This window comes from Bemisia tabaci, chromosome 4 (genome assembly GCF_918797505.1).
Source record: "Bemisia tabaci chromosome 4, PGI_BMITA_v3".
NCBI classification, from domain to species: domain Eukaryota; kingdom Metazoa; phylum Arthropoda; class Insecta; order Hemiptera; family Aleyrodidae; genus Bemisia; species Bemisia tabaci.
The window spans coordinates 37865096-37883054 of NC_092796.1; the positions used below are offsets into that span (position 1 = coordinate 37865096).

The following is a 17959-nucleotide window of genomic DNA, read 5'->3' on the forward strand; positions in this document are numbered from 1 at the left end:
ACAAAAAAAAACAAAATGAGTTCAAAAAATAGTTATATTCTGATTTTTTTTTTTTTTTTTTTTGTATTTATTTTTTGATACGATCATCTTTACAAATTACTCCCGATAGCATTTGCCTGTTGCGTTCTCTTTGATGAGGAACGGAATTATTCTCTTCGGTTTCGCATTGCAAATTAACGCCTTTCATCTATGGCCGACGACACGCTTTAATTCAACAAAAAGAAAAAAAAAGATTCAAAAATTGGATGCAATTTAGGAAACTCAGCCCATTTACCTCAAATTCCCTACGTAAAACACATGTCTCTCCTTTCATGTAAATACACTCAATTTTTTGTGATAATAATTGGCGAAGTTTTTTGTGCTTTCATGGTCCAATTATTTCAAGTTTTGACGTATGCATGCTATCAGCGTTTGATTGCCCACTTATTTAGAGAGACGCTCTAAACGCCTTCACTCCTGGCGGATAGGCAGCAACGTCTCCCACATGTTAAAATAGCTGCATTTCTATCATTGACCCAGAAGTGTCACATTTTATTCGATGATAAAAAATATGATGCACGATTTGGACAGTTTCAAATCAGAAACGCCGCTATTGTTGAGTAACCGCAGTGAGCATTATTCGTTCACAGAGAAAGAATGAATGTGTAAATAAATAAATGGTATACTAGTACATAGAATTTATTCGGCTGCAAAGCAATTATTGGCTGTGTGGCACCTGCAGTGGGGTGGAATATAAACATTTGGGAAGTCAAGGAAAGAAAGAGGGTACATAAAGAAAATGCCAGGAAAAGAATGATTTAGAAATTGTGGGAATAGTGGGATAAGAGGAAAAAGTTGTTTTTAGTTGTAGAGTATTACAAAAATTAAGGATTTGGACTGCTCATTAATTTTGGTAGTAAAAGGACAAAACGATAAATTTGAGTGCGAAGCTGAACTCTTTCATTTTTAACAGCTTCGGAATCATTCATAATATGTGGGGAATGGTTAAGAATGAAATTAAACAAAAATGACAAACTTGCTGTTCCTCTTCGATAAGTGGGTGATGATAGGAAAGTTTAAATAAATAAATAAAATATATTAATTTTCACGAGAAATTTTTTACAGGATGACAAATTATCAATACTCATAAATTATAAGAAAAGACTACCATTAACTTTTGTCCGATTATCTGAAAAGGATAAGTGAGTGGAAACACAATTAAAATGTAGCTCGCGGGCTGACTTAGACCCATCTACGCTCACCAATTAAATTATGTTGAAGTTCAATATATTTAATTTTCAGCGTTAGGGCATATTATGGACCTATGAGAAAGAAAGAGAATGAGAAGAAAGTTAAAATACCAAAATCAATTTCATAGATTTTCATTTTTCTTTCTGTGTTTACTTTTTATTGAACTGCAGGTCACAGTTGACCGACCAGATCAGCATTTAAAGTATGCAGTTTATCAGTTTCACAAACACGTAATGTCTACTCCAGCATTGCCTACTCTAGTATGTCTGACAATCAAGGAAGAATGACAATCCACCAGAAATTCACGATAAAAGACGGAAACATCGAAGCTGTTAAAATTTAAGAGGATTTCGCGCCTTTGAGTGAATCCACGCCTTATTAGTCGACGATTGTAAGCAACATAGCGTGAGTTTTATACAAGCCAGGGGTTCTCAGTCACAGATCGCGGAGGAGCTATTAATGTGTTTACTTCTTAAGAGCACCCGGGCGGTTTCAATTTCATCATCTTTACATTTTCCGGAATATACGATGCTAATATTTTTTATTCTCAGACTATCTTAAGGAGATTTGTGCATAGTTTCTCTCGACTATGATAAATATATTTCTCATTTTTCTTAAACTGATTACCAACGTATCAGAGGTACATGTATATCGACGGTGAAACCACCAAACCACATAATATCTCGTTTGAAAATGTGTTTAAGAAAGGTGTTTAAAAATCTTCACTCCTATTTATCTTTTTGCGGGAAAACAAATCAATATTATTCCATGAGGTTTTCACAGAGTTTTTTTTTTTTCCATGGAAAAGGCAAACAACGAAAATTTTTAGGAGTTTACGTTAAGTAGTTTTCCATTTCAAAAATAAAGTATGACAAGAAATCTGCAACGTCGCAAACCGAGACACGTGATCTGGTAGTTTGACCAACAATATGGTACACTCCTTTTTCGCACAAAAAATTATCCTGCCAAAACTACGCTGTAAATTAGACGAAAATACGGAAATCGTCCATTATTTTTCATCTACTACCCTCTTTAGTATGTGATCACTCCTCCTTTAAAAGAATAATCGAGATACCTGATCAAGTTTGGTCGAATTCATTCACATCATCCAACGATACATTTTTGCAATGGGATTTCATTCATCCTAATACCTAAAAGAATGTTGTTCTTTAGGCGGTCAGTGCTGAAGGAACGTAGATAGTACACACTTCGAGGGGGCATTAAAAGGAAGACGAAGTTTTTTCGGTGCCAAGCATCTGTTACCCAAGGGAGCCTTTAAAGTCTTCCACTGTCTCTCGACACACGCTCCTCGAAAAAATATGGAACTAAAAAGGTAGCAGATCCCATTCCTACCTTCACAAGGATAGAGTCTGAGGCCAAATGTTGCACCGTAATCATCAATTACCTCCACGCATGTTTCTCGAATAACCTCGAAGACTGTTATAGCACCAAGACACAATAATTTTTTATTCATAAACTGTACTCAACAATCACATTGGAAAACTGAACTCAAATTTTTATATTTTTAACACTATTTTTTCTCCATTTGAATGTGTGTAAAACAATCGATTCAGGATGAGGCAGCTTGCTCTTCTTGAAATCGATCATCTTAATGGATTTAGGTGGAGAGAAAATAGGCTTGCCAACTTGAAAAACCGCCACTGTACTTATACGCCATATAAGCTGATGTCATCACGACTGAAATTGTACTTAGCCTTAAAATATAGTTTCCATATCTCAACGAGTCGAATCTTCGAAGGAACTACCAACAAAGTGGTTTCCTTTGTCGCAGTATACCCATGCCCATACCCATTTATTTCAGTGAGATAGATAGTTTTAAAACCCCGCCAAATTGCCAAAAAATTCTGAAGAAAGTCTGAAATTTTAGAAAAACTACAGAAAATTTAAAACGCTCTGATGATTGTGTTTGTATAAACAAATGAGAGGTTCTTTTTGAGCACCAATGGCGAGAGCAAGCCATGGCGTGATCACTCCGCTCGGAGCCACGGAGACAGGTGATAGGGGTGCCTGTGGAATCTCGTGCAGGCAACCTGCAACGCTCTCGACACGGGCCCTCCGGTATGCTTCATTCCCTCATCAATTCACTCAAATACCAATTCCTCCACCCGTCAATTCCGTGGCCGCGGTGCGGTACCTTGTCGCGTTAAGCCAAAACAACGTATCTACTCCGGGGTTTGGATTAGAATTGCGTGGTTCTTGTTCAGCGAAGCATTCTCGTGGTGGCGCCTCCTGAGAGAGGATGGAACTGCTCGGGACTTGCAAAGTTTCAATGTAAACGTCTCTCGATTTCCTTACGAAAAAGTTGGGGAGAAAACGAGAATCTCAATATGAACAGATACGGAGGAAGAAAAATCAGAAATGAAAGGAGAGACGAGAAAAGGAAGAACAAAAATAAATGAACGAAACGAAGATTCTATGGGAGCGGAAATTTTGAAACACCGCAATCCTGCCGTGATAGGGAAGACCGCTGTATAAACATTTACGAATTGCCAAATTCCCGCGTATGAAACAAGTATTTTTAAGGAGAGTTATGAATATTTTCTCCTGAAATTTTTGGATAGTTTAGATCTTATTACAAAGAAAATTCTCTGAAAAATTGAATGGAGAATGTTCACGAGTTTACCTGCAAATTCGTATTAATCAAAGTAAATTTGGTAATTGAGAAAGGTTCATACGGCGTTTTCTTTAGTATGGTAGAAACGAGATACGCAGTTTCGAACTTTGGCCATGGATATGCATCACGAGCTTATTTGGTGTACTGCCGTGCTAAGAAAGAACATTGTATGAGACTTCAGGCGTTGCCAAATTTCCTTTCATAAAACACGAATTTCGTGGTGAGCCTAGGAATACTTTCTTTCCAATTTTTCAGACAATTTTGTTGGTAATTGCGCCCAAAGTTCCTGAAAATTTCAAGGGAAAATATTCATAACTTCCCTCAAAAATAAACATTTGGCGACTCTCGGATGTTCATACAACGTTTTTCCTTAGCACGGCAGGTAGGTAACGAACTTCGATAGATGGCTGAGCCTCAAACAGGGACTGCACGCATACTCAGCGATATGAAATATTTTAGCTACTTCGTAGTCAGCACACCGACCGGGACCAGTTATTGAAACTAACCACCAGTAAACTCATCGTACTTTCCAGTGTGCAATGAGTAGAAAACTGATATCGTCATTTTGTCACCTCCTCAAGAAAGACTAACTCCATTCAATCATTTCTCACCCTCTGCGCACTCATCTGTTGTCAGACGCGCGCTTTTTGCGTGCACCTTGTTATCTTTTCATTAACCACCGCGCTTGTTTCCCCAAAGTTCCGACCAACTCGCGAGAAATCGTTCGACAAACGCCTACAGTTCACGCCGCGGGACTCCTTGTGTAAACGTTTGCGTCTCATACTTGGTTCTCCACCGAATGGAAAAAGTTCAGAGTTGGATGGAACGACGGATGAATGTTAAGAATTCTCAGAAGATTTCACTACCTGCAGCCTGATTGTTGAAATTTTTTGTTTGTCGAGACGACATAGATGACATAAGTCAAAATGCGGAGTGTGATTGGTCAGCTATGTCTCATCGCTGCTTTGTCGTGCTTTTGTCAGGTGGAATGGACGACATACTGTAAGAACTTAAGAGGTGCTGTTAGCTTGTCGTGAGTTCAACCCGACATAGGCACGACAAAGCAGCGATAAGACATAGCCGACCAATCACGCTCCGCCTTTTAACCTATGTCACCCATGTCGTCCCGAAAAACAAAAAGTCTCAACAATCAGGCTGCTAGGCAGTGAACTATGATTGCATGACTGTTGAATCTCATTTAAAGCGTATCCCAAAGTACGCCAAGATGAATTTAGTGATCACTTTTACTCAAATGGATTTCGGTTCTTTATTAAGCAGGAGAGATCTACCCGAAAAAACGCTGACTTCTTGAACATTTTCCATCGGAGTGAGGAAGGTGCCGAAAATGATGATATCCTAAGAAATAGGAGGGGAAGAGGAGATTCATTAGAGCTTGATGTACGAGTACCAATACTTTCCAGTATCCATTCATTATGAATTGGACTTCATTTTGCAACAAGGAGGAACTTCAATTTCTGACTCTCATTTGAAAATATTTATTTGCATAGGGAGACTAATAGCACATAACTTATGTTGTTTCTAAAATTAGCGAGAAATTGTGGTTCCAAATTTCAAAATGAAGAAATATATAGTCCAATTAGCACCTGGCTTTTGGAAGGAAACGATTCAACTGACTGGAAGTTCATTGGGGTTAATTCTGTACACCAAGTGTAAGTTTGAAAGTCACTTTTGTGCGTTGTGAAAGATATAAAGGTATATTTATCATGCGACTCCAAATGAATTAGACTATATGAAATTTTAATGTCATTCGCATTCCGCTCCAAGGACGTTAAACCAGAATGCATCAAGTAGAGGTGCAGGTTCTATTTGGACTTCATTTTGTGATTAGGAGGTACAATCTCTCGCTCAGTTTAGCTACGCCGTATGAACCATTTGTTTTCCTATTCACATACGTGTTTTTACGTATGAGCCAGAAATTGTAGCTCATAATTGCAAAATGAAGTCCATTTCATTCAAGCGTTCTCACGAGGTCCAAAATGCCCCCACCACTCCTAGCAATAAAAACCGCGCAAACATCAACGGTTTCAGCTGCACATACGTGGTTATTGGTGCAACAAGGACAGCACTGACGTGCTAAGGAAGAACGCCGTACGAACATTCAGGCGTTGCCATGCCTCCAGGACTTTATGTCCACCTGCCTTTCGTCCATTAAATAAATGTCCACCGCTATTTATGTCCATTAAACGTTAAGTCCAGTCTTCATTAAGTCCACGTGATTTAATGTCCAACCATGAATATGTCCAAAATTGTAAAAATTGTGGACATGTTACGTCCACATTTTTTTCTTCTCATTTAAATGACAGGAACCACCTCAAACATAAATGCATACTACTACTACCTTCATTCTTAAAAACATTTCATTCATGAATCAAGTCATGAAAGAGAACATACACTAAGAGCAGATAAAAACATATGTTCATGTGTACAATTCAATCTTGTAGGATACTGTGTAACGCCTCTGAAGCGAAATAGTTGCGTAAAGCGTTGCGGCGCGGCAGGCAACCAGCGGGACACGCGCGTAGGCGCCTACTAACCTAACGGGATTCTTCACGCGTTGCGCAATGTGTGAAGTATCCCGTTAGGTTTGTAGGAGCCAGTGTGCGTTCTTCGCTGCTAACACTTTCAACTCATGATTTTGGAATGTTTGCACTCTCTGCATTGATTATTCCCCTTTAAACTGATGAAAAAGAAATATGTACTACTGGAAAATATAATGCGTTTTTTGTAAATATAATAGTGGTTCCGTGTCAAAAATGATTTTCAAAGCATTCAAATTTATTATTTTATGTTTTGGGCTTTTACTGTGCTCAGTTAAAACAAATTTACTGGCAAACATTCTGAATATTTTGCCTTTAATTCTTTAGACAGTTTCGTTCGCAATGTAATCTACAATATCTGAAAATTTCAAGAAAAGTATGCATGGCTTTCTTCAAAAATCCATATTTCATTCGGGGAAATCTGGCAGCTCTCGAATGTTCATACAACGTTCCTCCTTAGCACGGCAAAATAATACTCAGAGAGCAGGACTGCTTTTGCCGAATAACTGTCAGGAGAGTGTTGGGTGTTCCTTGCGTCGCGAGAAAAACACCAGGTTATTTCAATTAGATTAAACTATCGTAACGCGGCTGTTGGTCGGCTCCAGTGGCGTGGCGTGAATTGCGATATATCGATTGTTATGCCATTTAAACCTATGGTAAAGAATCGATCATTAAGCTGTTCGCTGCGAAAACCCTGTTAATCGATCCTTTTCCATAGGTTTAAATGGCATAACAATCGATATATCGCAAAGCACGCCACGCCACTGGTCGGCTCCGCGCGTTTCCCGGCATTTCCCTCTTTCGCATCACGCTAAAGAGCGTGTAGAAACGTGTCTTCAATTCACCCAGCGGAACATTTAATTGACCAAAACTACGTCCCAGTCAAAGCGGCAGCTTTCATACTCCTGCAGTTTTTTTCTCTAATTACGTCAGAAAAAAAAAACTTCTCAGCGACTCCTTCCTCTCCTTTCATCAAATATTTATCCCCGCCAGCATTATTTCAGCGAGTCACCCTTCCCCTGCCGCCCAGGGGAGGGGGTCGCCTCACTCCTCCTTTCACTGCTCTCACACCAGGGGAGGGGGGTGTTGCTTCTGTTACCACTTCAGCGGGAATGATTCTCGATATATATTTCATGTTGAGATGTTTTAGAAAGCTATGCTACTTACGTCATACCGAAATTTAATTTTAATAAACGCCCGGCACAAAGAAGCTCTTGACTCGCGCTCGCCAGGGTCGCCGCGTCAGCGCGGACGGGGAAAAATTCCGTTTGCAAGATTTATCGTATTTTTTTCTTAATCCGGGGTAACGTCGTGCGCTGTTGCCGGATCGCGACGGATTTTTCCCCCGAAATTATCGACGAGCAATTGTTTGTCTCCGTGTAGAACGATAACGCCTGAATGTATGCAACTATTCGTGCTTGATGGATGTACACGTTGCATACTTGAAAAAATGAAGGCGCTCTTGATTGTCTTGCCTGCTTCGCAATTTTCCAGGCTTGATGGTGCTATTATAAGCTTAATCGCCGTGTTACCAAATAGACCAGTAAGTGTAAGAATGAAGTTTATTTTAGAAAACTGACCTGTTGGCGCCCGAGTAGAAAATTTTATTGAAAGGATCCTAAGTTTTGCTTAAAATTGTCAACAATTATTCAAAATATTCTCAGATATTGTTCGCACGATTCAAAATCCATGAATTTCACCTTCGACTTTATGAAAACGACCTTCTTTATTTCATGCCAGGGGAGATAGCAGTACGTGCTTTGTTCGGCATGCCTACGTGGTCACGTTTTGGGCACACGGGAAACAACCTTTCAAGTTAAAAATAATTGTTGCCAGGAAAGGGTACCATTTGACTTAAGACAGCAGTAAGTACAGCTCTCTCGCGTAATAAATTCTGTGATATGACTACTTTCTATAACACTTTTCGTTACTTCCAATTAAGTGATGTACAATGTAAATATTCTATATTTCTTTAGAACGTAAATCTGACGTGTACCTGGTCTCCGAAAGGCTCCTGTATGAACTAAAATATATTCTAAAAATTCCTAAAATTGCTGAAATCTGGTGTTATTGCTATTTCGTCTGAAATTGCATCAATTTTTGCGCATTTGCAGCTATGTGTAACCGATAATTTTTTGCGAATAAGACGAATTTCATTCTAATTGCCAAATCAGTAAATCAAATTAGATTAGCCCCATAAAAATACTCGATATCGAAAACTTGGAGATTACTGCTCTCATTGGTTGTTACGGTAGGATTCGGAGCAATCTAACGATCGTATTTGGATTCCCTTCCTGATAAAGTGACTACCCTGGAGGGTACCGTAGGCAGGAGGGCGGGCACCGGTGAAGAAGAAATATTGCACCTTGAATAGGTGTCCCGCGTTTGACAAAGGGCAGTCCCTGGATCCCCCTCGCACCTAATTTCTGAGCATCGCCGTAGACAGTATCTTAGTTAGAGACTTGCTACGCGTTTTTCACCTGAAAAAACCCTCTCTCGCACGGTAGTAAAATGGCGGGATTTAAAATATATCTAATGCTCGTATATACCGGCACCACAACTCCCCAAAAGAATTAGCATGCACTGGAAAAAAAACACATCGGATTGAGAGTCCAGACTCTTGAAAACATTGACAAGAAAAAATACTCTTGATTCAATCAGATTGAAGCTTAAATAAAAAAGGCAATCCGCTCAAATTAAAGAGGCTGGGTTCTTGATTTAAGCTTAAATCTGATTGAATCAATAGTATTTTTTTCTTGCCGATGTTTTAAGAGTCTGGACTCAAGATCCAATGTGTTTTTTTTCCAGTGAGGACACTTTGACTCACTTTGGGCTTTTTGGGAGCATTTGCCAAAATGGGGAAAAAAATCCCAGACAAAATTTTTCCTTTTTTTCTAATTCGATGTCTGATTCTTTTTTTAGGCGTATTTGCGGAAATATATTAAAGGCTCATAATTGCCGGCCCCATAAAATCCGCTGGCCGCGTTTTTTTGGCAAACCTCAGGTCAATTTGATCCGACTTGGGCATGTAAGGGTTGACAAAGACGGGGGCGGTATTGCTTTACTGCAAAAAAAGATTGACAGAATTTACCATTCCTTCACGCTGTATTTTACACAGCGTGAATTCAAAGTCGATTCTGCCAGAGGAATGGTTACCTGTACCAGTAATGTTTACCTTTTTTCTGGCAGCATTAACTCTGAATTGACACTGTGTGAAACGCAGCGTGAAGGAATGGTACATTCTACCAATCTTCTTTTTCAGTGTTTACTACCCACGATCCGCTCAATGATCTAGGCCATTGAGAGGTTCGGCCACAAATGGACGTATTTCCGCCAAACGGAACCAGCGGGCTGATTATTGAAAAATTAAAGCAGCCCGATAAGACATCGAATTGCGATATATTGCATGGTAAAGATAGGGCTGTGTCTTGTCGTGTCGGGCTGACATAGTTTCAATAATCGGGCCGCAGAGACAAGAGGGAAAGAACGGGCGTGCTCGTTGGTCGAGGGCCGTAAGAATGAATGGGAATTATAAACCGCCAGTGACGTCAACGGCGATCAAGACACCGCTGCCACGGTTGCCCTTCTCCCGCATTAACTCATGAGCCTTGTCCACAACGCTCTTGTCACATACCCATGGCTCATGAGTGCCGCATTTAGTTGGCACGTTGTTCCGTTTGACAGAATTTTCCGTTTTTCCAGAGGGAATTACGCCCACTTTTACATCGTTTATTATGCAGCTCACCGCGAGCACACCCCATTTCCCCCCTTCGTTTATAGTTCCGTTTGGCAGAAATACATCCAAATGCAAAAATGTGGAAGTGAAAGAAGAGCCGGAAAAAAATTGTCTCTCTTGTCTTTGTCCGTCCATTCGTTTACGGGTAAATTGAATTCTGACTCGAACTCACTCTTTGCGTTCAAAATTTCCGTTGACGATCAGAGCTGCTCATTTTTCCATGAAATCGTGGAGGCGTCGTTGGAAAACCAAAGTTTTCTTTACAGGGGTGGAAAAATCGCTTACGAGCTGGGTTCATCGGAACGAAAACATTTCTAACGTCCCATTGATGATATTCCAGGGTAAGGTTGCCATATCGGAATTTAAATCTGGATATTCATATGTACCTAAGATTTGTTTGCAACATGAATACAGTCAAACATGCATTGACAAGTAAACCGTGCTGACTAAGACGGAATTAAATCGATGACGAAAGCTCCAAAAAGACGCTTCTCAATTATGTATATTGGATAAACATTTTCTACTGTATTACTTTTTTTCTAAAGGAAAATCACCGTACATTTTGACCTCTGGAACAAGCTATGAAAAAATTAAAGCTTGTTTCTTGTTGCTGTTATTTGTTCTTTGAGAAATAATAAATAATGTTTAAATAGAACAATTTTAAATTTCATCACGTAATATTTTAGCAACTGGGCCTTCTTTAAAGGAGTGTGCGAAACGGACCAAGTTTGCAAAAGTAAAATGCGAAAAAAAAAAAAAAGGTTTACTGAATATATTTCTCTGATACAGGTTTATAGGGAGAGTGCAGCAATTATACATTTAATTAATCAGAAATGCAAATTGTATTGCCATTCGATAAACGACTTATTTGCGCTAATTAAATGAACTGCCTAAGTATGCACATTTACGCTGACTTTTTTCATTTAATGGGTAAAGAAAATTTATAAAAAGATTTTAAAAATTTTCCTGTAATGCGTTACTCTATTGTACTTTGTGAAAAAATTAGACCACATTAATTTACGGTTCGTCCTATTCAGGTAAATAGCCTCCTTTATTTTTTGCGTGTTCATTCCTTCCCTTTAACAGCTCCACCAGAACTCCTTTTAATTTTTTCTCTAAAATATATATTAAGAGAAGACTCTTCCTAAACCTATGAGCAAGACTAATTTATTATAGATTTGTCTCATTTTTTCCGTGATGTGACACCTTATGTAATAGAAATTTATTATCTTTAAATGCATTTAAATTATCAATGAGGTTATCACAATGAATGAGGCAAATTCACTCGGAGCTTTTTGCAGCTCAATGAGTTGCTGCTGCAATGAATGCGAGGAACAATGCAGGCCACCCAACATAAAGTCGAACCTTACTTCAGATATGATCTATTTTCGAAGTTGTCAGTTTTACCTGTGGTAAAAAGTGAATGTTCTTACCATAGTGCTTCGATCCCACAAATCGTTACCCCTCTGACGTAAGGGCGTATCCCAAAATCCAGGTGAGCCCTGTTTCACGTATAAATCCACGACATCTGGGGCTCATGCGGAAATCGAGAGACGTCTTTACTCCAGAAGAGCGAAGGAATGTGATAAGAGATTTGCCACCTGCGTCTTAAACTTTACTTGATAAAATTAAGTTACAAACTAACAATGAATAGAACAAACAAAAAAATAAAAAAAATATTAGCTTGGTTTTTGGACTCATTTGCACTTTTATTGAAACTATTTTTTTTTTGCAAAAAAAAGCAAGTGAGACCAAAAAATAGCATATTGCATATTCTTTTGGTGCTAACTTTAAAACTGTTTCTACTTAATAATATGAGTCACTAACTCCACCATTTAGCCGCACCAAGTTAGCCGTAATATAAGTGCTTAAAACCCTTTACGGTATGAATTAATTTTGAATCTCATTTTGCAGCTTGCATGAAAATCATGGAGGACCAAATATTTTTCCAAATTTTAAATTTTTGGGAATGAGCTTTTCAGTTTTTCAAAAAAAGGAAAAACTAATGAAAATTTACAAAACCATAGCCCAGAGAAAAGATTCAATTTTTTAAAGCCCCCAAAAATCGTTGTTACAAATTCGTAACGCTATGTCAGAGAGGGTTAAGTCAACCATATTTCTTTCATGGCGGTATTAATACGAAATTTATGGACGGCACCTTTTCTCAAAAATAAATATTTTATTGAAGGGAATTCTGTAACATTCAAATGTTCATACGGCGTTTTTTCTTAGAACGTTAGTGGTATTAAGGGGTGCCTCGAAAGTTCACCGATATTTTGAACCCATCAAGTTCTCCAGCTCAATACAGCTTATCCACGGAATGTCAAGAATCACCCTGACAGATAAATGGAGACGCAACGAAGCCAAGGACCGAGGAAAATACCAGCCCTCGGCCGGATTCTCGTTGTGCTAATCTTTGACTTGACAGGGGTGAGCGCGTGTCTAAACTTCGACAAACACTCGTTTGCATGTCGTCATCTCAATTTAGGGGTGATAAAAATGCATTCAGTTTAAACAGGTCGAAGCCTCCAACGTTCACCAGAGTTCTCTTATTTTTTCTCGCCGTCTTAAACACTCAGTGGCGTGGCGTGCTTTACGATAAATCGATTGATCTGCCATTTAAACATATGGAAAAATGTAGATAGACAGAGCACTTGCAACGAAAGTCTTTATAATCGATCTTTAATCATATCTTGAATTGGAGAAATATCGATAATCTGTCAATCACGCCTCATCACTGAAAACATTACGAAAGAAAATATGGGCATAGGGTGGGTCGAATGATTTCTTCATTACTTAAATTCGTTGATATCCAGCCAATAGGACGTAATTTACATTTCAACGCTGTAGAATTTTCAATCACAACTTTAGTGGGAATTTACTGAGGAACTGTTGGGTATTTCTAGGCGAAAATTTCCTCTGAGCTCCTCTAATTACCCTTAAAAATCCATAAAATTATGAGGAAAATGAAGCTCTTGCGTGTGTGAGGGATTTGTGCTTTAAGTACTTATTCCGGCATAAAATTTCGCAAGAAATGCGATGAAGTCACTGGTTTGCTCTGAGATCAACACCAAAGCTCAAAAAAAGCTCTCGTTACGGTGAGTATAAGGTAATTTTTGACACGGCAGTAATTTAAGAGAAAGGATGTCTTCCGAACAAAATTTACTTTTCCACAAAATCCGAGTTTTTGAGAATTTTCGAGTTGGACACTTTACGTAAACATATTCAATTTATCTCTGAGCAGAACGTGGCTTCATCCTAACAGCAAGTACACGTCCGTGACGTCACATAACCACCACCCGTGCAAAACCGCACTCCCAACGCGTACAAAGTCTGGATTTTCCGCACATATTTTTCTTATACTAAAAGCCGTGCTGATTAATTAACTCTCCGACGAACTTGGCGAATCTCGTGAGTTAGGAAGAGCAAACTCTGCCCGTTTAAACGGATGCAAAACAATCGACACATATCGAAACAGGCTACCATTCCCTGAATCGATTATTTATAATGGCTTTAAATAGAGAAAAAACAGCGTTGCCAAACTGCAGGAATCGCAGAGAGCTCTTGCTGTTTCGAGCCGCATTTTAATTGCCAGTTAAATTTGACAACGTCACGCGGGGTCCTTTCACTCGGAAGCACTTCATAAGTCAGGGCCGGACCGCGTGGAGCAGCATTTAGGGCTCTAATTAAATAGCGCCTCATTCAGGCCGATTTCAATCAATTCGTAAATGATCGGATTGCAAACGCACCTGGGGAAGGGGGGAGGTGCGGTAGAGCCGTGGGGACAAAAAACGGGGAGGGGGGATTAGAATGTGAGGGCAAAAGCGCGTCCTCTCAAGCTAAAAACATAATAAAACGGGGGAATATGTTTTCACGTTGTTCACAGATGGAACGATACCCCGCACCGGCCCAGCCTAAGGAAAAACGCTCTATGAGCATTGGAGCGTTGCCGATTTGGATACAATTTTAAATTTTTCGGGAGAATCCGAGAACAATTTTTTTTTAAATTTTCAGAGCATTGAACAGCTCAGTTCGGAAAAGACTGAATTCCGAGGAGAAAAAGTGAAGGAAAATGGAAGACTTGCGCATCGTTCTGTACTTTAATTGCTGCTCGTGAAAACGGTATAACTGATATAATATGATCTTTGAAAAAGACGTACCTTATTTTGTATTTGCATAATAGATGAATGAAGGGCGTAAAATAAAATATTTTTCTGAAATTAGGGCGTAATGGCTTTAACACTTTTAGTCATAGAGGAACAATAAGAGACTTAAAACTTTGGGGTGGATCTTTTCTTCAGCCAGCCAAGAGTCACCGAGGTTATTAATTTATCATTAGAGGATCAAACACTTCTTTTCGCTAAGAAAAAGAAAACTACGTTCTACCCTAAAATAACTATTTTTCTACAATATCAATTTTTGAACTGTCGTAACCAAAACCTACAACGCAGGGTGTTCATCAACACTGAAAAAAATATGCTTGGCTCGTGCATAATGATTCTTGAATTTTGCCGTCAAGATTTTTTTCATCTTGATTCAAGCTGAATTTTTTTTATATAAAAAAAAAAAAAAATTAATGTTTAGGTCAAGGAAAAAGGTAGTTTAAATTAAGCAGCAAAATTCTTTAATTAAGAAACAATTCTTCTTGGTGGCAAACTTAAGATTCTTTTTTTTCAGTGTCCATCATCTTCGTCGGTGAAACTCCCAAACCATTTATCTCGGTTTGCTACGTTGCAGATTTCCTGCCATACTCCAATTTTCTATGAGAAAACCTACGGGAAATCCTAAAAGCTGCCGTGACTTTTTTCCCACGTGGGAAGAAAAGAAGGTGAAAATTTCAAGGTACGATGTTATTTCGTTCGCCTGTGATAAAATAAAATACAAGCGGAAATTTTAAAACACCGCAAACGAGATACGTGACTTGGGAGTTTCGCCGTCAATTTTCAGTGAAATACGATGCTTACAAATATTTCAAAGCGAAATATTTATACATTTTTTAAAAAAATGAACTATTTTAGTCAAAAAGACAATTGGCAGCTCTCTGTGGTTCATACGGCGTTTTTCCTTACAGCACATAGCGTACTTTTTTACGTTTCCGGAGAGGGCTCCCCTCGATGATTAGATAAATCTTCGCCGTGCTGGCAGGAAAGTTTTGCATTCACGCACAGTGAGATACCTTTAGGGAATCAAAGAGTCCCGCTCGATGTGAAACTTCTAACTGCCGATTTTTTTCAATCCGCGCGCGTCTTCGATTCCCTCAGACAACTTTTCTCGTACACTCAAACCGAATATTTTGACCCACCTCCCTCTTCCTGAAATTAAAACCCTCTCTCAGTCGTGTGGAAAATTGATTCAGGCAGGATTACCGATATCATTATGAAAATCATGCCAATCATTCACTGGGGAAAAAAAAAAAAAAAAAAAAAAAAAAAAAAAAAAAAAAAAAAAAAAAAAAAAAACGTATGGATCTAGAGTCCAGACTCTTGAAAACATTGACAAGGAAAAATACTCTTGATTCATTCGGGTTTTTGCTTGCATCAAAAAGAAATCCGCTTAAATTAAGAGGCTTGGTTCTTGATTTCAGCTAGATTCTGATTGAATCAAGAGTACTTTTTCTTGTCGATGTTTTTAAGAGAATGGGCTCTAGATCCAATGTGTTTTTTTCCAGTGTTCAATTAAAATGATTTCGATTCATGAGTAATTTTCAAGTTTCTCGTTTTGATCTGATACAATTCTTAATATACTTAGAATCACTGTACAGCTTGTTGTCGGTGTTTGCAAATGATAGTTCGCTGACATTTCCCCTACATTTCAAAGGAAAAGATAATGACGGTAAAAGTTCGCAACCGTATCACGCTTGCGGTGTTTCAAAATCTCTGATCCCTTTTTATTTTCTTGAAAAGTGAGCAAATCGACTTCATTCCTGAAAATTTTCGCATAATTTTCTTCGAACAGAAAGGGGAACTCATTGCAGTTGTTAAGATTCGTCGCACCTCCACCGTCGATATGTAAAAAAGGTATTTAGAATAAACAACGATACCTCCAAAAAGAGGGGAATCAGCTTCTATTAGGGCACGTTTTTAAAAAAATTAGAAGAAAATATCTTATTTTGGCGGATCCAGACACTTCGGCGGGAAAAGGGGCAAAAGGAGGTCCGAGGGGCCTCCTTCAAAAAATTTTCGAAATTTTGAAGCATGTTTCATAAAGTTTAAATCAATGTCGTCATGAAAAATTACCAAAAAAACAAGCGTCCTTCTTTCTTCTTTCCTCCGCCCCTCCCTTCTTTCTTTGATCCCTTTTCTTCCTACCTTTTTCAGGCAAACGAGGGGGGGCGAGGAGAGCGTACAACCCTGCACTGCCATACTAAGGAAGAACGCCGCATGAACATTCGAGAGTTGCCAAATTTTCCATCATGAAACATGTATTTTTGACAACTTTCATGCATATTTTTCCTTGATATTTTCAGATATTTTCGATTAAATTGCGTACAAAATTGTCTGAAAATTTTGGAAAATAATATTCACAATTTTCCCAGTCAATTCGGTTTTTATCGGACTAAACTTGACAATGTCTGAAGATTCATACGGCGTTCTTCCTTAGCACGGCAGTGCAGTTAGGCGGTTTAATCCCGGCACCCTCTGCATGATCTGGCGGTGAAATTGTCCGATTTCTTGCTGAGGGGCCGAGATATACAAAGTGCTCCTGTGTGTCGCCGTTGTCTCAATTTGCACTGTTCACACCGCAGCATCAATCATAATTGAGGTGAAGGCAGGTCGCGCTAATGTCGCGGCTTCGGAGGTGAGCCTACCCCTGCACGAGTATTAATCACTCCGCCAACAATTACCCCGTGACAGGGTTCATTAACTCCGGCCCGTCTCGAAATTTAAATCCCGGTCCTTCTTGTCAACACGTCTCATAGCTCCCCTCCTCCCCTATGTCTTCATCTGCGTCTTCCAGCCAGAGCCAGACACATACAAAAATGCAACGAATGTAGGGGTAAAGAATCCGGCCAAAGTCTTAAACTTACTGAGCCAAATTGTCTTGTTAGGTACTTCTAAAAGGAAATGAAAAATTATACTTCACTGTAAATCGAATGTAGGCCCCTTCATTTACGACTGACGCAACAGTCATGACGTGTAAGTATGTTTAGCCCTCGCAGGAGCGATCCGTTTCTTACCTACGTGCATTTTACAGTATAAAATACGCAAGCTGATGATTTTAGTTTTTTTCAAATTATGTTAGACGCTGTGATGTGTGAAAAAAAGTACGAATCTGACCTTAAAATCAGAAAAATAGTGAAGTTATCTCTTCGTTCTGCAAAATCTTTTGTTGGCCATTGTTATTATTCTACGTCATAAATATTGGTTCAATCACCATTGAGCCTGCTTTCGCTACGCCTTCAATACGCGAGAAGGGCCAAATAACAACTTGCGTGCCGAAATAATCGTCCGTCAAATAAAACACGCGTTGTTTCTTTACCGCTTCCTCACCACGGCGCCATTGTATTTCATTTTGGAAACAAATTAACTTCAAACTCGTCCGCAATATACCGACTGGATTTGCTCCAATTATTACTTTTAAGAACCGTGAAAAACGAGTAGGTATTTGAGGGATTAAAATTCAACATGGATCCCGCAAACCTCGATTTGCCGTCCATTCCACCCTGTCACTCCGACAGGCCTTTCAAAGAAACGAAGAAAAAAAGGGTCCCGTAATCCCCTGGAGTGCAATTGCAAGTCAGTTTGGAGGCCTGTTTATGGATTTACCCTCCTCTATCCTGGCTCCCCTAATAATGAAAGT

General features: G+C 39.1%; 1 protein-coding gene across 2 annotated transcripts in view; it reads left to right on the top strand.

Moving 5' to 3' along the window:
- Positions 1–17959, top strand: part of LOC109031461 (limbic system-associated membrane protein) — a 42825-nt gene that overhangs the window by 2159 nt on the left and 22707 nt on the right. Inside the window, exon 1 of one of the 2 annotated variants that reach the window (XM_072299805.1) lies at positions 11480–11654. The exons of the other annotated variant lie outside the window; for it this stretch is intronic. The gene's annotated coding sequence lies outside the window, so the exon portion shown is untranslated. Of the gene's footprint in view, positions 1–11479; positions 11655–17959 lie in introns of those variants that run through there. 2 annotated transcript variants of the gene reach the window in all.